The 23,831-nt window shown below is 43.6% G+C and overlaps 1 non-coding gene across 1 annotated transcript; it reads right to left on the minus strand.

Annotated features, from left to right (window-relative positions):
* Positions 1-21,766: 21,766 nt before the first annotated feature.
* On the minus strand, positions 21,767-21,873 carry LOC115029937 (U6 spliceosomal RNA). The gene has a single exon (XR_003835498.1). It is a non-coding gene; the product is annotated as a U6 spliceosomal RNA (small nuclear RNA).
* Positions 21,874-23,831: the final 1,958 nt, after the last annotated feature.

Below are 23,831 nucleotides of genomic sequence, written 5' to 3' on the forward strand. Positions count from 1 at the left end.
ATACAGGACACAATGAGAAGACCAAACCTACAGATAATAGGAGTGGATGAGAATGAAGATTTTCAACTCAAAGGACCAGCAAACATCTTCAACAAAATTATAGAAGAAAACTTCCCAAATCTAAAGAAAGAGATGCCCATGAACATACAAGAAGCCTACAGAACTCCAAATAGGCTGGACCAGAAAAGAAATACCTCCCGACACATAATAATCAGAACAACAAATGCACTAAATAAAGATAGAATACTAAAAGCAGTAAGAGAAAAAGGCCAAGTGACATATAAAGGCAAGCCTATCAGAATTATACCAGATTTTTCACCAGAGACTATGAAAGCCAGAAGATCCTGGACAGATGTTATACAGACACTAAAAGAACACAAATTCCAGCCCAGGCTACTATACCCAGCCAAACTCTCAATTAACATAGATGGAGAAACCAAAGTATTCCACGACAAAACCAAATTCACACATTATCTCTCCACGAATCCAGCCCTCCAAAGGATAATAACAGAAAAAAACCAATACAAGGACAGGAACCACGCCCTAGAAACAACAAGATGGTAATCCCTCAACAAACCGAAAAGAAAACAGCCACAAGAACAGAATGCCAACTTTAACAACAAAAATAACAGGAAACAACAATTACTTTTCCTTAATATCTCTTAATATCAATGGACTCAACTCCCCGATAAAAAGACATAGACTAACAAACTGGCTACACAAACAAGACCCAACATTTTGCTGCTTACAAGAAACTCATCTCAGAGAAAAAGATAGACACTACCTCAGAATGAAAGGCTGGAAAACAATTTTCCAAGCAAATGGTCTGAAGAAACAAGCTGGAGTAGCCATTCTAATATCAGATAAGATTGACTTCCAACCCAAAGTCATCAAAAAAGACAGGGAGGGGCACTTCATACTCATCAAAGGTAAAATCCTCCAAGAGGAACTATCAATCCTGAATATCTATGCTCCAAATACAAAGGCAGCCTCATTCATTAAAGAAACTTTAGTAAATCTCAAAGCACACATTGCACCTCATACAATAATAGTGGGAGACTTCAACACACCACTTTCACCAATGGACAGATCATGGAAACAGAAACTAAACAGGGACACAGTGAAACTAACAGAAGTTATGGATCAAATGGATCTGGCAGATATCTACAGAACATTTTACCCTAAAACAAAAGGATACACCTTCTTCTCAGCACCTCATGGTACCTTCTCCAAAATTGACCATGCAATTGGGCACAAAACAGGACTCAACAGATACAAAAACATTGAAATTGTCCCATGCATCCTATCAAATCACCATGGACTAAGGCTGATCATCAATAACCAAATAAATAATAGAAAGACAACATTCACATGGAAACTGAACAACACTCTTCTCAATGATACCTTGGTCAAGGAAGGAATAAAGAAAGAAATCAAGGACTTTTTAGAGTTCAATGAAAATGAAGCCACAACATACCCAAACTTATGGGACGCAATGAAAGCATTTCTAAGAGGAAAACTCATAGCTCTGAGTGCCTCCAAAAAGAAACTAGAAAGAGCACACATTAGCAGCTTGACAACACACCTAAAAGCACTAGAACAAAAGGAAGCAAATTCACCCAAGAGGAGTAGACGGCAGGAAATAATCAAACTCAGGGGCGAAATCAATCAAGTGGAAACAAGAAGAACTATTCAAAGAATCAACCAATCAAGGAGCTGGTTCTTTGAGAAAATCAACAAGATAGATAAACCCTTAGCCAGACTAACTAGAGGGCACAGGGAAAGTATTCTAATTAACAAAATCAGAAATGAAAAAGGAGACATAACAACAGATCCTGAAGACATCCAAAACACCATCAGATCCTTCTACCAAAGGCTATACTCAACAAAACTGGAGAACCTGGATGAAATGGACAAGTTCCTAGACAGATACCAGGTACCAAAGTTGAACCAAGATCAGGTTAATGATCTAAACAACCCTATATCCCCCAAAGAAATAGAAGCAGTCATTAATAGTCTCCCAACCAAAAAAAGCCCAGGACCAGATGGGTTTAGTGCAGAGTTCTATCAGACCTTCAAAGAAGATCTAATCCCAGTTCTTCACAAACTATTCCACAAAATAGAAACAGAAGGTACTCTACCCAACTCATTCTATGAAGCCACAATTACTCTGATACCTAAACCACAAAAAGACCCAACAAAGATAGAAAACTTCAGACCAATATCCCTTATGAATATTGATGCAAAAATACTCAATAAAGTTCTTGCTAACCGAATCCAAGAACACATCAAAACAATCATCCATCCTGACCAAGTAGGTTTCATCCCAGGGATGCAGGGATGGTTCAATATACGGAAATCCATCAACGTAATCCAGTATATAAACAAACTCAAAGACAAAAACCACATGGTCATCTCGTTAGATGCAGAAAAAGCATTTGACAAGATCCAACACCCATTCATGATAAAAGTCTTGGAAATATCAGGAATTCAAGGCCCATACCTAAACATGATAAAAGCAATATACAGCAAACCAGTAGCCAACATCAAAGTAAATGGTGAGAAGCTTGAAGCAATCCCTCTAAAATCAGGGACTAGACAAGGCTGTCCACTTTCTCCATACCTATTCAACATAGTACTTGAAGTCCTAGCCAGAGCAATTCGACAACAAAAGGAGATCAAAGGGATACAAATTGGAAAAGATGAAGTCAAAATATCACTTTTTGCAGATGATATGATAGTATATATAAGTGACCCTAAAAATTCCACCAGAGAACTCCTAAACCTGATAAACAGCTTCGGTGACGTAGCTGGATATAAAATTAACTCAAACAAATCAATGGCCTTTCTCTACACAAAGAATAAACAGGCTGAGAAAGAAATTAGGGAAACAACACCCTTCTCAATAGTCACAAATAACATAAAATATCTTGGCGTGACTCTAACTAAGGAAGTGAAAGATCTGTATAATAAGAACTTCAAGTCTCTGAAGAAAGAAATTCTAGAAGATCTCAGAAAATGGAAAGATCTTCCATGCTCATGGATTGGCAGGATCAACATTTTAAAAATGGCTATCTTGCCAAAAGCAATCTACAGATTCAATGCAATCCCCATCAAAATTCCAACTCAATTCTTCAACGAATTAGAAAGTGCAATCTGCAAATTCATCTGGAATAACAAAAAACCTAGGATAGCAAAAACTCTTCTCAAGGATAAAAGAACCTCTGGTGGAATCACCATGCCGGACCTAAAGCTTTACTACAGAGCAATTGTGATAAAAACTGCATGGTACTGGTATAGTGACAGACAAATAGACCAATGGAATAGAATTGAAGACCCAGAAATGAACCCACACACCTACGGTCACTTGATCTTCGACAAGGGAGCTAAAAACATCCAGTGGAAGAAAGACAGCATTTTCAACAAATGGTGCTGGCACAACTGGTTGTTATCATGTAGAAGAATGCGAATCGATCCATTCCTATCTCCTTGTACTAAGGTCAAGTCTAAGTGGCTCAAGGAACTTCACATAAAACCAGAGACACTGAAACTTATAGAGGAGAAAGTGGGGAAAAGCCTTGAAGATATGGGCACAGGGGGAAAATTCTTGAATAGAACAGCAATGGCTTGTGCTGTAAGATCGAGAATTGACAAGTGGGACCTCATGAAACTGCAAAGCTTCTGCAAGGCAAAAGACACCATCAATAAGACAAAAAAACCACCAACAGATTGGGAAAGGATCTTTACCTATCCTAAATCAGATAAGGGTCTAATATCCAATATATATAAGGAACTCAAGAAGGTGGACTCCAGAAAGTCAAATAACCCCATTAAAAAATGGGGCTCAGAATTGAACAAAGAATTCTCACCTGAAGAATACCAAATGGCAGAGAAGCACCTGAAAAAATGTTCAACATCCTTAATCATCAGGGAAATGCAAATCAAAACAACCCTGAGATTCCACCTCACACCAGTCAGAATGGCTAAGATCAAAAATTCAGGTGACAGCAGATGCTGGCGGGGATGTGGAGAAAGAGGAACACTCCTCCATTGTTGGTGGGATTGCAAGCTTGTACAACCACTCTGGAAATCAGTCTGGTGGTTCCTCAGAAAATTGGACATAGTACTACCGGAGGATCCAGCAATACCTCTCCTGGGCATATATCCAGAAGATGTCCCAACCGGTAAGAAGGACACATGCTCCACTATGTTCATAGCAGCCCTATTTATAATAGCCAGAAGCTGGAAAGAACCCAGATGTCCCTCAACAGAGGAATGGATACAGAAATTATGGTACATTTACACAATGGAGTACTACTCAGCTATTAAAAAGAATGAATTTATGAAATTCCTAGCCAAATGGATGGACCTGGAGGGCATCATCTTGAGTGAGGTAACACAATCACAAAGGAACTCACATAATATGTATTCACTGATAAGTGGATATTAGCCCAAAACTTAGGATACCCAAGATATAAGATACAATTTGCTAAACGCATGAAACTCAAGAAGAATGAAGACCAAAATGTGGACACTGTGCCCCTTCTTAGAATTGGGAACAAAACACCCAGGGAAGGAGTTACAGAGACAAAGTTCGGAGCTGTGATGAAAGGATGGACCATCTAGAGACTGCCGTATCCAGGGATCCATCCCATAATCAGCTTCTAAACGCTGACACCATTGCATACACTAGCAAGATTTTGCTGAAAGGACCCAAAGATAGCTGTCTCTTGTGAGACTATGCAGGGGCCTAGCAAACACAGGAGTGGATGCTCACAGTCAGCTATTGGATGGATCACAGGGCTCCCAATGGAGAAGCTAGAGAAAGTACCCAAGGAGCTAAAGGGATCTGCAACCCTATAGTTGGAACAACATGATGAACTAACCAGTACCCCGGAGCTCTTGTCTCTAGCTGCATATGTATCGAAAGATGGCCTAGTCGGCCATCACTGGAAAGAGAGGCCCATTGGACTTGCAAACTTTATATGCCCCAATATAGGGGAATGCCAGGGCCAAAAGAATGGGAATGGGAGGGTAGGGAAGTGGGGGGCGGTATGGGGGACTTTTGGGATAGCATTGGAAATGTAATTGAGGAAAATATGTAATAAAAAAAAACAGTGAAAAAAAAAAAGAAAGAAAACATACAGTGTGTGAATGGAAAAAAATATATATATATATATAATGCACCTAAACTACTTACTACAAATCTTGGAACTCTGATGTCTCTTTCCCACTCGTTTTAAAGCAGGGTGTGCTTGTTCTTTCAGGGTTTTTTTTTTTTTTTGGTGGTTTTTTGAGACAGGGTTTCTCTGTGTAGCTCTGGCTGTCCTGGAACTCACTTTGTAGACCAGGCTGGCCTCGAACTCAGAAATCCGCCTGCCTCTGCCTCCCGAGTGCTGGGATTAAAGGCGTGCGCCACCACGCCCGGCTCTTTCAGAGTTTTAAGGGTGATGTCTCCTCCTCTCTTCCTGTCTCCTTGCTGCATCAATTTAACCTCATGCCTTTCTCCTTGTTGCTGTTTTGATCCCAACAAACTTCCTAGTTCTTCCTTCATTCCCATGTAGTTCTTTCTTTGACTTTGGTGCCTCCTTTCAGCCTCTTTTAGTCTTCATTTCTCTTCCACTCTTAATCGGATCATTCACATTCCTCGCTCTATTTAATCACCATTTAAAGATTCTCTTTGGTGATTTTGTTATGGAAACTGCTGCGCTACCATTGGGAAATTATTAGCCATTTTCTCATTGCTACACAAGAAGTAGGATTCTTAATGGAGAAAGGATTCATTTTGGCTTACAGTTGAAAGTGATCAGTCCATTAGGGTAGGAAAGGCATGATGTAGGAGTATGAGGCAGCTGTCATGTCATATGCACAGTTAGGAAGTCATGAGCAGAAAGGAAATGGGGCCAGGTTACCAAACAACAAGGCCCACCTCAATTGACCTATTCCCTCCAACAAGGTTTTACCTCATAAAAATTGCAGCTTTCTAAAATAGGGTCATTAACTGGGGACCGAGTGTTGGAACACATAGCACAATGGGAAAGATTTCATATTTAAATCACAGCATTGATCTTATCACAGAGTCCATGGCCATCTAGTAATCTCCAACCTGCTAAATTTCTCCAAAGTGTTTCATGTTACTGATCTTTTGTGATGAATATGACCACCTGTCTTTGTACTTAGACACACCCCATAGAAATGACCCAACGACCAAACAAACACTGAGTGGTAATACAGACCATAACCATCCTCAGAAAGTGGAGGTAAGATAAAAAACAGGCCAGGTCTTTGGACTTGGTGGAAATTGATGCTACCTTGTGGCTATCACAGTGCATATGGCGATACAACAGTATGACAGTGAAGAGGGTTACCAAGCAACACTGCCCAAGGGAGATGTGACCTCAGGCATGTTCTACTAGGAGGTCACTTGAGGTCTCAGGTTGGAGTGGCTTAGAGAATTACAAGTTTACATTGCTTATGAATGATGAAAGTACAAGGGCCTGAAGAAAGGCCTGCTGATTGAACTGAAGAACACCAGAGAGCATTAGGAGGGGGTTACAAAAAGAGCTTGTTCACCAGGGTATTATGAATCTTAGTCATCCCGTTAAGAAGCAATGGGGAACTTTAAGAATTTTAAGAACACAGATGATTATTTTAGTTAGGGTTTCTATTTCTGTGAAGTGACACCATAACCACAGTAACTCTTATAAAGGAAAACATTTCATTGGGGCTGGCTTGAAGTCCAGAGGTTTAATACATTAGCATCATGGCTTGGGACATAGTGGCACAGGGGCAGACATAGTGACGGAGAGAAGCAAAGCGTTCTACATCCCAAATCCTCAGGCAGCAAGGAGAAAGAGTCAGCCACTACATCTAGCTTAAACTTCTCCCCCCCCCATTTTCTATTAGATATTTTCTTTATTTACATTTCAAAATGTATCCCCTTTCTCCATCCCCCCTTGAAAACCCCCCTATCCCATCCTTCCTTCCCTCTGCTTACCAACCCAGCCACTCCCGATTCCCTATCCTGGCATTCCCCTATACCAGGGTATCGACCCTTCACAAGGCCAAGGGTCTCTCCTCTCATTGATGTCCCAAAAAGCCATCCTCTACTACATACGAGGCTGAAGCCATGAGTCCCTCCATGCGTTGGTGGTTTAGTCCCTGGGAGCTCTGGGGGTTCATATTGTTGTTCCTCTTATGAGGCTGCAAACCCCTTCAGCTCCTTGGGTCCTTTCTCTAGCTCCTCTTGGAGACCCTGTGTCAGTCCAATGGATGGCTGTGAGCCTCCACTTCTATATTTGTCAAGCACAGGCAGAGCCTCTCAGGAGACAGCTCTAGCAGGTTCCTGTCAGCAAGCACTTGTTCGTATCCACAATAGTGTCTGGGTTTGGTAACTGTATATGAGATGGATCCCCAGGTGGGACAGTCACTGGATGGCCCTTCCTTCAGTTTCTGTTCCAAACTTTGTCTCTGTATCTCCTCCCATGAATATTATGATTCCCCCTTCTAAGAAGGACTGAAATATCCACACTGTGGTCTTCCTTCTTCTTGAGCTGCATGTGGTCTGTGAATTGTATCTTGGGTATTCCAAACTTCTGGGCTAATATCCACTTATCAGTGAGTGCATATTATGTGTGTTCTTTTGTGATTGGGTTACCTCACTCAGGATGATATTTTCTAGTCCCATCCATTTGCCTAAGAAGTTCATGAATTCATCTTTTTTAATAGCTGAGTAATACTCCATTGTGTAAATGTACCACATTTTCTGTGTCCATTCCTCTATTGAAGGACATCTGGGTCCTTTCCAGCTTCTGGCTATTATAAATAAAGCTGCTATGAACATAGTGGAACATGTGTCCTTATTACATGTTGGAGCACTTTCTGGGTATATGCCCAGGAGTGGTATAGTGGGGTCCTCCTGGAGTACTATGTTCAATTTTCAGAGGAACTGCCAAACTAACTTTCAGAGTGGCTGTACCAGCTTGCAAGCCCACTAGCAATGGAGGAGTGTTCCTCTTTCTTCACATCCTTGCCAGCATCTGCTCTCATCTGAGTTTTTGATCTTAGACATTCTGACTGGTGTGAGGTAGAATATCAGGGTTGTTTTGACTTGCATTTCCCTGATGACTACTGATGTTGAACATTTTTTAGGTGCTTCTTAGCCATTCGGTGTTCCTCAGTTGAGAATTCTGTGTAACTCTGTACCCTATTTTTAATAGAATTATTTGGTTCTCTGGAGTTTAACTTCTTGAGTTCTCTGTATATATTGGATATTAGCCCTCTATTGAATGTAGGGTTGGTAAAGATCTTTTCCCAATCTGTTGGTTACCAGCCATTTTGTCCTATTGACAGTGTCCTTTGCCTAACAGAAGCTTTGTAATTTTATGAGCTCCCACTTGTTAATTCTTGATCTTAGAGCATAAGCTATTGGTGTTCTGTTTAAGAAAATTTCCCCTGTGCCTATCTGCTCGAGGCTCTTCCCCACTTTCTTTTCTATTAGTTTCAGTGTCTCTGGTTTTATGTGGAGGTCCTTGATCCATTTGGACTTGAGCTTTGTACAAAGAGATAAGAATGAATTGATTTGCATTCTTCTACATGCTAATCGACAGTTGGACTAGCACCATTTGTTGAAAATGCTCTTTTTCCACTGGATGGTTTTAGCTCCTTTGTCAAAGATCAAGTGATCATAGGTGTGTGGGTTCATTTCTGGGTTTTCAATTCTATTCTTTTGATCTACCTGCCTGTCACTGTACCAATACCATGCAGTTTTTACCATAGTTGTTCTACAGTACAGCTTGGCCACAATTCCGAGTACAAAAACCTTAAAGGAGTAAAGCCTTAACTTTGGCTCATACTGTGGTGGCTATGTATGTAGATTGCTTTCAGCAAGATGGACATTTTGACCATATTAATCCTGCCAATCCATGAGCATGGGAGATCTTTCCATCTTCTGAGATCCTCTTTAATTTCTTTCTTCAGAGACTTGAAGTTCTTATCATACAGATCTTTCGCTTGCTGGCTTAAACTTCTCAATCACTGAAGCTCACCTCCAATGGCACACTTTCTCCAACAAGGCCACACCCTCTCCAACAAGGCTACACTCACTCCAACAAGGCCACACCCAGTCCTACAAAGCCACACCTCCTAATGCCACTCCCTAAGCATTCAAATATATAGGTCTATAGGGCCATGCTTTTTCAAATACTACACTGACCAAGTAGAATAACAGGCTAGATGGGAGCAGAAAGTATGTGGTGGTAAAGGACTGAACTAGCAATGATTAGCATCCTGGACAGTGGAAAAAATATCTCTGTACCTTTTGTTTCTGATAAACACCTCCTACAGTCTACACATGGCTGCTGTCACACGGCTATTGAGTAGAACACTTGAGACAATTTTGTGGCCTTATCCTTCTGCCCACTCCTGCCATTTTTGCCTCCTCTGATTTGCTGACCTCATTAAGCTGCCCTATCTTTATCTCTCATGGCATGCATCACACTATGCAACATTTACTGATTTGCTTGTTCATCACATCCACAAAACCCCAGGCTCCTTGAATATGAACAAATTATGACATCAGCACTCCAACTTAAGGCTCGTGAAAACTGCCTCAAGAGTGTATTAAAATGCATAGTCTGACTCATTAGTTATAAAGTGGGTCCTGAGGTGATTCATTGCTAATGATACCCAGATGTCACCAGTACCCCTGTCTTGCAGGAAATACAGTGGCGGGAAGGCCTTTTATCACACTTTTTATCATGATTCTTAGTGTCTGGCACATTACGGAATTTTGACAAATACTTCCTGAAAGATAACCCTAGTTTATTTTTTAAAACAAACGGCTATTATTCCCCTTCCCACCCAAAGCCCTAAGTATTATCTTAGTGGCACAGGGTCTTCCCAGATCCTCAACCCAGTTCTCTTGCTTTCTGTGTGGATTGGTGGCCACAATTCCAAGTAAAAACAACCTTAAAGGAGTAAAGTCTTAACTTTGGCTCAAACATAGCCTACTGTGGTGGAGAAGCACGGAGGAGATCACAGTGGTGGGAGAGTGTGATAGGACTTCTTCACATCCCTGGGGGTAAGGAAGCAAGAGGGTGGACAGGCCAGAACCAGGATGCTGTATCCCCTAGTGACTGACTTCTACCATATGGACCCTACCTCCTAAGAGCTCTACAACCTTCAAAATAGCCATGGGTTGAGGCCAGAGCAGTAAAAACATGAGCCACGGAGGTGTTTCAGACTCATACCACAACACTGTGTTATTCTTACCTGGAAAACTCACTCTCCTCTCACACTGGAAGCAGTTACTACCTCAGCACTGTACCCTTCACTCTCAACTCTCTGCCTAGAGAAGCAGTTTTCTATACTCCTCATCTAATTTTCTTTCCCATAAATGCGTCAGTCAGGCAGACACACTGTGGCTAATTTTTTTTTTGAGACAGGGCCTCATATATGCAGGGTGGCCTAAAAACTGACTGGCTATGTAGTTGAGAACATCCCCACCTCCAAAATCCTAACATTAAACATGTGTGACCCTACGCCCACTTTATACAACTGGTGGATTGAATCCAGGGCTCTGTTGCATGCTAAGCAGACAGTCTACCAAGCCCATGAATAATTTATTTTCTAATTACTTTGAATGTAGTAGCACCTAGTGAGTTTTCATGGAACAAATGCACCGTGGAAAAGAGACAGAGCCTCTGTTTCCCTTCTGAACTGCTCATATCTGGGTTCACTCAGGGGAACTTGTAACTATTAGATGAGCCTTCTAGCATGTAGGTTAGGGATAGGGCTTGGGTTAGGGTTCAGGTTAGGGCTCGGGTTCGGATTAGGGTTAGGGAGTAGTTTATTAATGGCCTGGAAGAATCAGTTTTTGTTGTGTGGGTGTGAAGAGAGCCTGCTTCCCATTACTTGCTCTTCCTGTTCAGGAGATGTCATCACCCTGAGTCAAGTCAATACCTGTTCTTATGAAACTCCTCCACATGACTGGAAAACAGGTGTTTCTGGAGGGGAGGGGAGCAGGGTGACTTTGTTCCCTGAGATACAGTGGCTTACATTCCAGAAACAAAATTAACTATAAATACAATCTCAGCACCGTCAATGTATATTATATAAATGAAGAATATGACTTCAAGTCGACAAATAACTCTAGCCAAAGTGATCAGCCTTGTTTAATTCTTTGTGGTTCCTGATAAAATGGGTTACACTTTCTGTTTGTAACTTAGACTTCTTGTATTTAATTGGCAAGGTGAGGTTTTGTTTGGTAAGTTGAATAGTGTCTCCCGCCATCCTTCCTCTTTTTCTCCCTCCCTCTCTCCCTTCTCTCCATTCTCTCCCTTCTCTCCCTCCCTCCATTCCTCCCTCCATCCTTCCCTCCCTTCCTCTTTTCCTCACTCTCTCTCACTGTGGGTTGTCACTATTTCAGAGCTGATGGGATAGACATAGTTGGGGTTTCCTTCTTTACCCACAGCCTTTCTTTCTCAGGTTGGTTTTCAACAATTTATACTGACAGAACAACCCAATGAAAGTGGAATCTTAAATAACAAAATACATAAACAATCCTATTCCTTTATCCCCCCCTCCCCCCTCTCTCTCCATCCCTCTCCCTCCTCTCCCTCTCCCTCCTCTCCCTCTCCCTCTCCCTCTCCCTCTCCCTCTCCCTCTCCCTCTCCCTCTCCCTCTCCCTCTCCCTCTCCCTCTCCCTCTGCCTCTGCCTCTGCCTCTGCCTCTGCCTCTGCCTCTGCCTCTGCCTCTGCCTCTGCCTCTGCCTCTGCCTCTGCCTCTGCCTCTGCCTCTGCCTCTGCCTCTGCCTCTGCCTCTGCCTCTGCCTCTGCCTCTGCCTCTGCCTCTGCCTCTGCCTCTGCCTCTGCCTCTGCCTCTCCCTCTCCCTCTCCCTCTCCCTCTCCCTCTCCCTCTCCCTCTCCCTCTCCCTCTCCCTCTCCCTCTGCTTTTCCCTCTCCCTCTCCCTCTCCCTCTGCCTCTCCCTCTGCCTCTGCCTCTCCCTCTCCCTCTCCCTCTCCCTCTCCCTCTCCCTCTCCCTCTCCCTCTCCCTCTCCCTCTCCCTCTCCCTCTCCCTCTCCCTCTCCCTCTCCCTCTCCCTCTCCCTCTCCCTCTCCCTCTCCCTCTCCCTCTCCCTCTCCCTCTCCCTCTCCCTCTCCCTCTCCCTCTCCCTCTCCCTCTCCCTCTCCCTCTCCCTCTCCCTCTCCCTCTCCCTCTCCCTCTCCCTCTCCCTCTGCCTCTGCCTCTGCCTCTGCCTCTGCCTCTGCCTCTGCCTCTGCCTCTGCCTCTGCCTCTGCCTCTGCCTCTGCCTCTGCCTCTGCCTCTGCCTCTGCCTCTGCCTCTGCCTCTCCCTCTCCCTCTCCCTCTCCCTCTCCCTCTCCCTCTCCCTCTCCCTCTCCCTCTCCCTCTCCCTCTCCCTCTCCCTCTCCCTCTCCCTCTCCCTCTCCCTCTCCCTCTCCCTCTCCCTCTCCCTCTGCTTTTCCCTCTCCCTCTCCCTCTGCCTCTCCCTCTGCCTCTGCCTCTCCCTCTCCCTCTGCCTCTCCCTCTCCCTCTCCCTCTCCCTCTCCCTCTCCCTCTCCCTCTCCCTCTCCCTCTCCCTCTGCCTCTCCCTCTCCCTCTGCCTCTCCCTCTCCCTCTGCCTCTCCCTCTCTCTCTCTCTCTCTCCACCACTGGAAGAAAAATGCAGAGTGGACCACTTTATTTTTCTTTGAAATAGGGAAAGTATTTGCTTTCTCCATTAGGAGAAGAGAAAATGGAGTGGGGAGGAGTCACAAGCAATCAAGCAATCAAGAGCTATAAACTCAGTCTACAAAAACATCAAACTGAGTAGAGTTTGAAACACTGAAACGTGCTAACAAGGCAGAGGGGAGGCAGGCTGGAGGGAGGAGTGATTTGCTAGCCAGAGCCCTTAGCACAGAGGGTAATTTTAGGATTCCAGGCAAGTCAGATCTCTGCCTCTCTTCCCTTTTCCGCTCCCAGTTTGCCTTGCTCTTTGACACGCTATTTAGTAAACTATGATAAAGCTCTTCACCCTCCCTCATCTGTTTGCTTTGTATGTCAGGCGCTGCTCCTGCCTGCCTTTCCACCCACTGCTTCCTGCCTGGCTTCTCTGCTTGCAGGTGATCTTGGTCTGCTGGCCTTTCCACCTACTCTTGGTCTCCCACAGCTTGGTTCTGCCCCTCACGAGGACTTCATAAGCCCACAGAGCATTTAGCAAGGATAAAAGTAACAGGTGCTGCTCGGTGGATGACACAAGAGCCACTCTCTCTGTGTCGTGGGAAGAAGGTATTGTTTCATAGGCTCTGGGCAGTTTTGAACACATCAACAATGTGCTGCCATTCCCTAGGCAGTAAGACTTTTTCCCATTAATTAATTAATTAATTAATTAATTAATTAATTCACTTTACATTCTGCTCAAAGTCCCCCGTCTTTCCTCTCTTCCCAGTCCCATCCTTCCACCCCTTCCCCATAATCCCCCTTCTCTGAGCCCTGCGGCCCCAATAAGTAGCATCAGGACTAAACACATTCTCTCCTACCGAAGCCAGACAAGGCAGCCCAGCTAGGGGAAAGGGGACCAAAGGCAGGCAACAGAGTCTGAGTCAGAGACACACTCCCCCACCCCCAGTTGTTAGGAGACTCGCACGAAGAACTTGATGCAGTCTTAAGAGTGTGTTTGTCATAAGGAAACACACGTCTTTCCCACCGTCTATTGGCTGACCTCTCATATTTTTCATGTCCCTGAGATTTCTGCTTGCCCTTTGCGAGTGTCTCTGTGTGCCTTTTACCAACTTCCTCTAAACTTGGATTTGACTTTCGAAGTCTGGCTTCCAATGAGGCAAATACATAAATAAAAAGCTATTCTGTCATTGTGGCTTTATCATCAAGGCAGGAAATACTGAATAATGAAGATACAAACACCCATTTTATGGTCCTATTGCAATCTTCCCTGTATAATTAATATCTATCATTAGAGGGAAGCCATATCATTTGCAATTTGATGCAGGTTTCTTTGGAGTTTCCTGATGACTTCAAGGTAGTTTATATGCTAGCTCACCTGTTGCTTACAATCAGGTTTATTAGATAAATAGTCATCTACCCTTCTCCACTTATCTTCTCTAAGGGCCTCTTGGGGGTGAGTCCTTCTTCTAGCTCCTTTGTATGATAAAACTGCATCTCTCTCCCCCTATATCCCTGCCTCCCGCCAGAAGGAAATATTGCCTCTGTCCTATTCTAAGGGCATGCTGACAGAATGGCCTTGTTATAAAGCACAGAGACAGGGGCATATAAATCTAACACATACCGTAAAAAGAGCCTGTCTCACACTAGGCTCAGGGCACTGTGCTTGAGTTCTCTGTTTTATCCTATTTATGGAAACATGAGTTGTTGCTGACATTGAAAACAGCTTCGCATAGTTTCTTATCTCGTCGCTCAATTGTATAAAGCCAGAGAGAAAATGGGTCACACGTTCTCAGGGTTTGCACAGGCTCCTGCTCTTTGTCTTTGCTCTAAGGTTGCAGAGGCTATTGCTAATCTCGTATATCATGACAATACCACCTCTTGAATTCCAGTGCCCTCAAATACTTGTCATCGCTCACAGTGGGACAAAGGAACGGAGAACACACAGAGACCAGTGCCAATCCATCACCTCTGCTGCCTGGCAATTCAATGTCATGCCCTCCAGATGACGGGTCAATGGCTCAGGCCTCACCTGTGAAGGATGGCCTATCTGTCATCCAGCAGCACTTTCCCCTGCCCTGGAACATCATGGATGAGTAAGCGCATCCTAAAACGCAGAGGGCAAGTGCTTTAACTGCCTTCCCACAATCCACACGGTCTGTTGCACAATGTCTTTATTTATATAGCCTTAGAGCCCTCCTTTTCCCGTGAAGTTGAAAGTTTCTCTGGAGTAATAGCTATGAGGGGTGAGAGAACACACTGAGGGACAGTCCCATGAACTTTGTGTGATGTGATGTGGAGATGCATTCTCTAAGCTAGATTCCAGAGAACACAAGCTTTATCCAGAAAGTGGGTCTCTCTTCCCGAGTTCCGTTCTCCTCTTTTCACTCCTCCCTCTCTTTCTGTCTTTCTAATCATTTATTTTTAAATTTTGTTTTGAGAGAAGGTTTCCACACAGCTTACACTGGCCTGCCCGCTGTGTAGGATTCCTTGATTGCCCTGCTCTTGCTTCCGGATTGCCCTGCTCTTGCTTCCGGGTTACTGAGGTTACAGGTGTTCACCGTTTATACAGTGCTGGGGATCAGACCTGGGGCCTTGCACATGCTAGGCCCTTTTTCCTTTTTTAAAATTACATTTTGGACCTTGTACACCTAAGTAAATTTCTCCTTTTATATTACTTAGAAATAGGCTCTTTAAAAAATATATTACCTTATTTGTGGGTGAGGGTGTGTGTGCATGCTGTGGTGCACATTCGGGGTCTGAGGTCAGCTTGTAGGAATCTGTTCTCCCCTTCACACCATGGGGCTGCACTGGGGTCATCAGGCTTGGTGGGAAGCACCAATGCTTGCTGAATGATCTCCCCAGCCCGGAAATGAGCTTTGTTAAATGTGTTACCAAGGAGATAATCAGTTTGGTAATAGTGGAGACTATTGTGGGTAATGTGCAGACATCCACCTGAGTCTGTCCATCCCTGCCCTGTGTTGGAGGTGGAACTCAGGGTCAAGGTCTTGTGCGTACAGGGTAGGTGCTCTACCACTGACACACACTCCAGTCTTTGGTCTTCTTTTCCCGTATACTGTAATAAACTTTTGGGTAAAGCATACTTAAATTGTCTAAGCTCCTTTTCCCCTCATCTCCTGACTGGGGATAGTAGTATCCATCTCAAAGTTTCCATGCACGAATCTGTAATGGTAGCATAGAAAGTGAAGCCTCAGAGACCCAGAGTTGGGAGAAATCCTGGATCCATCTTCTAAAAACTACACCATATTAGGCAAATATTAACATCTTAGGACTGGGGGACTTCTCACTTCCAATTAGAATAGTTTTGGGTTAAAGATTAAAATAATGTACATCTTTATGTGATTTTGTATATCACAGTTAACCAACAATCATCAGCTTTCTTAAGTTCAATCATTAGTGATGACATGTAAGAGTTAAAACACAGACGTGGAGAGTAGAGTTGAACTCAGACTGCATAATTATAGAGCGGCGAGATCTCCATATGGAACTTAAGCACTTTTTGTTTCGTATGTACATTTTGACACATACAATTCCCTGTGAGTTTCCATCCATGTGCACAGCTATACTAACATGTGCAGCCACCTTTTTCTATGCGTCACTCCTGTTCCCTCCCCTACCACCTTTCCATTCCCGAAAGCCCCTTTCATTTATTTTTTGCTACTTTTCCTTGTTTCCCCTCCCCATATCTAGCACCCTCTTTTTCACTGTTTACTTCTAAAACATTGACCCACGGAAAGGGCCATGCATGGTGGCACATGCTTATAATTTTAGTGTCAGAGGTAGGGACAGGTGGGTCCATGGAGCTTGCTACAGCCAGTCTAGTCAAATTGGTGTGCTCCAGATTTAATGAGAGACCCTATCTCAAAACACAAGGCGAATGGTGCCCAAGGAACAGTACTCAACATCGATCCCTAGACTCCATGCTATAGACACTATACTTGCACACACTCCTGCCCACACCTATATGCCCCCCCATGAGCACATGCACAGCACAATAGTCACTCATTTTAATGAATTAATAGTCAAATTATTGAAAGTGTCTCATACAGTGAATGAATTATCTTTTCCCCTAAATCCTTATGGGCAGTGTCTCATAAGTCACTAGTCTAACTGGCTAGACGTCAGAAAGTGCATATGTAAACACATATTTGAACACTTTCTTTCTAGATAGTAAGAACATTCTAGAGATAATGAATGCTTTGCAGCTGGTAACTTGCCTATCTAGGGGCTCCAGTTCTACCGTATTCTCACTCTACAGATGGGCCATAATTTATGTAGCCATTCTCAGAGGGTCATTTGGGTTAGCTGCTTTTTTATGCTATATTACATGGCACAGCGATTGACATTCTTCTGGATGTCTTTGCCCCCTTCAGAGGCATGGTGGCCCAGTCAGAGAAGGTTATGATGGCTGTTGTTGGAAGGCTGCATATCTCTTTGTAATGGCACCATCATTGTAGGGGGTAGAAGGAAAGTATTCATTTCTCACACTTTCTTCTCAAAGGACAATCATTGAGCCTGATACAAAGGCTCCCAAGGGGCAATGCATATATGGTTGTCCGATTTTTCCTCTGAGATGCACCGAGTAAAGAGATAATTTAGGGAAAGCAGGAGGGAGGCTGAAGATGTAGCTCAGTTGGTGGAATGCTTGCCTAACACGAGTGAATCCTGAGTTCAATCCCAAGCATTGTATCAACGGAGTGTGGTGATGTATGCCTGTACCTCTATCACTTGGGAGGTGGCATGGAATTAAGTGCTTAGTTGTATGACTTAGTTCAGTTTCCCCCTTTCATTTCAATTGCAGGAATCTGATCCACTGCTGTTCATGCAGCCAAGTGAGGAGGTTTAACACAGATCAACAGCTTCCTTGTCCAAAACAGCAATGAAACTGTGATGTAAATGATATGCATGTCCTTCATTCAGCAGAATGGACTTCTGGGAGTGTAGTTTTAGATTCAGAGCAAAGTGGAGAAGGCAGCATAGTATTCCATAAGCCTGCCCACCCAGTACATGCAGAACCCTGAGTTTTCTCCATGCCCCAGACTGGTCCATTTTGTACAGTCCTCAAAGCTGCACCAACACATCATTACTCAGAGTCTACAATGAATATTACTCTTGGGATTGCAGATTCTGTGGCTTTAGACAAATGAACAGCAAGAATCATTCCTCACAGCGTCACGGAGAAGCTGCACAGCCTTCAGATCAAGAAGAACTTGAAGTTTTAAAAAAAGCATCATTTGCTTTTAGAATTTAAATTTGTTTAAAAGGAGAAAAGAACAGCTTTGTTTGCTGTCCATAGTAGAAAGCTTAGGTAGATGCAGAAAGCTAAGAATACAGACCTGACGCTCTGTCACCCTGCAAGAGATAACACAGGCTGGGAGTGTGGCTCAGTGGTACAACACTTCACTATACACATCCACTAGGCCCTGGCTTTGACCCATGCACCTCCCCTCCTCAAAAGAAGACAGGGAGCAGCAGGATATGCCTGCAGGAGCCCAGGAAGCCTCTGGGAGGACGTTTCTACCATAAGCCAATGGTCCTGGAAGGACCCTGAGAAGGATCCAGAAGGATTTTCTACCTTAGCATAGGTAAACACAGGAAGAGTGGGTGACTAGGCTCTAGATGGGAGGCTGGGATCTTGTGAGTGAAGTGCAGGCTGAAGGACTCCTAAGCCTACTCATGAGGGAGGCTAACCTCACCAGCAGGTAAGGGTGGACAGCTTTCCCTGAAGTTTGCCAAACTCTAAGTTCCATACAACGTCAACCTTCTGTCAACATGGGATGAATTACAATTAATGTGAGAAAATGAAAACCAACGTTAGACCAAGTTAAGAAATAATTCAAAACATTTCAACAAATGGTGCTGGCACAACTGGTGGTTATCATGTAGAAGAATGTGAATTGATCCATTCCTATCTCCTTGTACTAAGGTCAAATCTAAGTGGATTAAGGAACTCCAAATAAAACCAGAGACACTGAAACTTATAGAGGAGAAAGTAGGGAAAAGCCTCGGAAGATATGGGCACAGGGGAAAAATTCCTGAATAGAACAGCAATGGCTTGTGCTGTAAGATCAAGAATAGACAAATGGGACCTCATAAAATTGCAAAGCTTCTGCAAGGCAAAAGACACCATCAATAAGACAAAAAGACCACCAACAGATTGGGAAAGGATCTTTACCTATCCTAAATCAGATAGGGGACTAATATCCAATATATATAAAGAACTCAAGAAGGTGGACTCCAGAAAATCAAATAACCCCATTAAAAATGGGGGTCAGAGATGAACAAAGAATTCTCACCTGAGGAATACCAAATGGCAGAGAAGCACCTGAAAAAAATGTTCAACATCCTTAATCATCAGGGAAATGCAACTCAAAACAACCCTGAGATTCCACCTCACACCAGTCAGAATGGCTAAGATCAAAAATTCAGGTGACAGCAGATGCTGGCAAGGATATGGAGAAAGAGGAACACTCCTCCATTGCTGATGGCATTGCAAGCTTGTACAACCACTCTGGAAATCAGTCTGGTGGTTCCTCAGAAAATTGGACATAGTACTACCGGAGGATCCTGCAATACCTCTCCTGGGCATATATCCAGAAGATGTTCCAACTGGTAAGAAGAACACATGCTCCACTATGTTCATAGCAGCCTTATTTATAATAGCCAGAAGCTGGAAAGAACCCAGATGCCCCTCAACAGAGGAATGGATGCAGAAAATGTGGTACATTTACACAATGGAGTACTACTCAGCTATTAAAAAGAATGAATTTATGAAATTCCTAGACAAATGGATGGACCTGGAGGGCATCATCCTGAGTGAGGTAACCCAATCACAAAGGAACTCACACAATATGTGCTCACTGATAAGTGGATATTAGCCCAGAAACTTAGGATACCCAAGATATAAGATACAATTTGCTAAAAGCATGAAACTCAAGAAGAACGAAGACCAAAGTGTGGACACTTTGCCCCTTCTTAGAATTGGGAACAAAACACCCATGGAAGGAGTTACAGAGACAAAGTTTGGAGCTGTGACGAAAGGATGGACCATCTAGAGACTGCCATATCTGGGGATCCATCCCATAATCAGCTTCCAAAAGCTGACACCATTGCATACACTAGCAAGATTTTGCTGAAAGGACCCAGATATAGCTGTCTCTTGTGAGAATATGCTGGGGCCTAGCAAACACATAAGTGGATGCTCACAGTCAGCTATTGGATGGATCACAGGGCCCCCAATGGAGGAGCTAGAGAAAGTACCCAAGGAGCCAAAGGATCTGCAACCCTATAGGTGGAACAACATTATGAACTAACCAGTACCCCAGAGCTCTTGACTCTAGCTGCATATGTATCAAAAGATGGCCAGTGGGCCATCACTGGAAAGAGGCCCATTGGACTTACAAACTTTATATGCCCCAGTACAGGGGAATGCCAGGGCCAAAAAGTGGGAGTGGGTCGGTAGGGGTGTGGGGGGGAGGGTATGGGGGACTTTTGGGATAGCATTGGAAATATAAATGAGGAAAATACCTAATTAAAAAAAAAAAAGAAAGTTTACTAAAGGAGATTTAAAAAACATTCAAAACAGTGTAAAGGATTTGGTATGTTCTAAGATATGTGCCTAAGTAGTTCTTTCCCATTAAATCTTTTTTTTTTTTTTTTTTTTTTTTTTTGTGGTTTTTCGAGACAGGGTTTCTCTGTGTAGCTCTGGCTGTCCTGGAACTCACTTTGTAGACCAGGCTGGCCTCGAACTCAGAAATCCGCCTGCCTCTGCCTCCCGAGTGCTGGGATTAAAGGCGTGCGCCACCACGCCCGGCTTTTTTTTTTTTTTTTTTTTAAAGATTTATTTATTATATGTAAGTACACTGTAGCTGTCTTCAGACATTCCAGAAGAGGGCGCCAGATCTTGTTACGGATGGTTGTGAGCCACCATGTGGTTGCTGGGATTTGAACTCTGGACCTTCGGAAGAGCAATCGGGTGCTCTTACCCATTGAGCCATCTCTCCAGCCCCCTCCCATTAAATCTTATTCAGATAATTTTAGTATTGTTAATATTCACAAGTAGGGGTGGTTTGTACTCACCTGTAGAGATGGTCACTTTTTGTAAGGTTATAATACTACGAAGATGGACATTCCAGGACTAGAACTCAGAGAACTGCCCTATGAGTTCATCCTGGCATAAGAAACTCCTACCCTGAGTCCTTGTAGTGGGCACCACTAATGCCTGGTGTCCTTTGGTTGTGTGGAAGGTCCAAAGCCAAAGAAGAGCCTGTCTCCTGAGCTTCTTTTCTTGACAATTCAAGTTCCTTCAGGGAAACATGGTTTCCTTATAGTATGGCCAGAGATGAGAAGAAGGCTCATACCTGCTGAGCATCAACCTACAACAGTTGCCACTCCACAGCCATGAGTCTTATTCTTGCACACACCCATTGTGGTATACACAATGTGATTGCCATTTTACAGATGATAAAATGGAAGTGCAGCAAGATGACTTGCCCAGAGTTGGCAAATAGACTCTGTTGGACTTCCATGAGGCTTGTATTACCCCAGGGCCATGGTCTCTGAGGTTCATACTGCCTGACTTCTATATAATAGAAAAGGGTGGACAGACTGATCTCTCTTTTTTTTTTTTTTAGAGGAACAACTTCATTTTATTTTTTCTTTCAGCTATTGATTTAATTTTTTATTAGATATTTTCTTCATTTACATTTCAAATGCTATCCCAAAGGTCCCCTATACCCTCCCCTTGTGCTGCTCCCCTACCCACCCACTCCCACTTCTTGGCCCTGGTGTTCCCCTGTACTGGGGAATATAAAGTTTGCAAGACCAAGGACCTCTCTTCCCAGTGATGGCTGACTAGGCCATCTTCTGCTACGAATGCAGCTAGAGACATGAGCTGGGGGAGGGGGGGGTGTGTACTGGTTAGTTCATATTGTTGTTCCACCTATAGGGTTGCAGACCCCTTCAGCTCCTTGGGTACTTTCTCTAGCTCCCCCATTGGGGGCTCTGTGTTCCATCCAATAGATGACTGTGAGCATTCACTTCTGTATTTGCCAGGCACTGGCATAGCAAAAATATGGAACGCTTCACGAATTTGTGTGTCAACCTTGCACAGGGGCCATGCTAATCTTCTCTGTATCATTCCAATTTTAGTATATGTGCTGCCGAAGCGAGCACGAGAGACTGATTTATAATATATATTTTTTGGTGGTGGGGCATTGTGGTCATTTAAAAGTTCATTTGGGAAGCATTTAAGAATTATGAAAATTACATTTTTAAAAAAAATTAATGAAGTAAGGAATTTGTGGCATACCATGACACACATGTGGAGGTCAGAAGACATGCTTGGTTTTCCCCTCCTACCAAGGGGTCCCTGGGGACTGAACTCAGGTCGTCAAGCTTCTGTCACCTGGTGGCATTCTTCATTACCATTTGAGGCATCTTACCTGCCTTCATTTGGAAAGAATTTAAGATGAGTGATGGGGCGATTGCCTCCAAGTCAATGGGCAATGGCACCTGCTACCAAGCCTGATGACCTGGTTCACTACCATAAGCATTCCTGGATTAGTGCCTGGCCACAAAAGATTTAAAAGGCTATGGAATGCTAAAACAGTTTACAGAAACAAAACTCTGCTCTCCTGGAAACAGAAGAACATCAAATAATAAAAATGTTACACTGCCTTCCCTGACCTATCTCCTGCCTTAGACACTTCAGCCTTGTCCATTCCCTTGGTTCAACATTAAGACTCTAATGTAGTCCACTCTCCCACGATGACCCTGCCTACCCACCCGTGTTTTAACTCACCTGCTACTTTAATAACCAGGGGCTTCCCTCTGAAGCCTGGGTTATTGAAGCCTCCACCAGTATCCACTCCAAACCCTGCATCCTAACCTTTTCTCCACTGCCAGGAGACATTTCTAAAATGCAAAGTAGATGCTTATTCCTACTTGAAAATCTAATTGGCCCACCCTGCAACAGACAGTATGGACAACAACTGAGGCTGAAGAGCCAAAACCAAACAAAACCAAAAAATAACAACCACAAAAATATATGCTAGAAACACCACTCCATTGCTTGATAGGCTCACGAAGATACAAGGTGCTACTAAGCCTCTGTGAGAGTTTTCTCCCTGTAAAATGGCATGGGGGATGACTGTATTACTGCTGCATAGGATTTTTTGGGGGGGGGCTAGGATTAAATGAGTAAGTATCTGTAAGTAGCATATAAGAACCCCTGGCACGCTTGTGTCTAGAAATGTTCGAGAACTAAATAAAGCTTAAGCATAGAATATGTGAGTCGGTAGCTCTTTGCTCTATGCCTATTTTTCCATTGGTATCTATTTCCTTTTATGCACATGGAATACACCTCCAGGCCTTGGCACTGTAAACATCGGATTCTTGTCACCATGATCTCTTGAATACATGGACTCAGATGTAAAGTCCATCCTAGGGTTACCTCCTACTGAGAACTCTGGAGCAGTCAGGGCTTCTCTGTGCTTCCCCCAGACTCTTTGACCTTCTGACTACATTGTGCCACTATGTTCTTGTCTGTAAAGTTTATCACACACACACACACACACACACACACACACACACACACACACACACACACCATACTCCCAATATCATTCTGTTTTGAGCAAGTTCACAATTTTCTGTTAGGTTATATTCATAGCTATTCTTGGCTGCATATGGCCGTGGGTGGGACACTTACGAATCCATTACCACACTTGGCTATATTGTTGCAACCTTAGTTTACAAATATGTCCAAACCTGCTGGAATGTTAGGTCTGGGACTACAAGAACCTTCATTGTTTCATTTTGTTTTTCCCAGGCTGTGAAACTGTCAGGCAGATACTTTCTTTGGATTTTTTTTTTCTTGTTGTTTATCATATTGCAGTCAGAGGAACTGAAAAGGCCAGGCTAACTTCACTTGTTTTTAAACGTTAAGACACCCAAGACAATGAGACCAAGAGCCTTGCTGGAGGTTTCCTTGCAAGCAGCAAGACAGGAAGCCGTTCCTCCCTCCCGACTCCTTTCCTTTTCTCGGCTTTATGCATGGAAATCCTATTCCTGGCTCTGCCAGGAGTTGTAGACCAGGTGACAGACACAAGCTCACCTGTGTCTGTCAGGTT

Source organism: Mus caroli, unplaced genomic scaffold, assembly GCF_978045245.1.
Source record: "Mus caroli unplaced genomic scaffold, Mus_caroli_1 scaffold_19, whole genome shotgun sequence".
Lineage (NCBI taxonomy): Eukaryota > Metazoa > Chordata > Mammalia > Rodentia > Muridae > Mus > Mus caroli.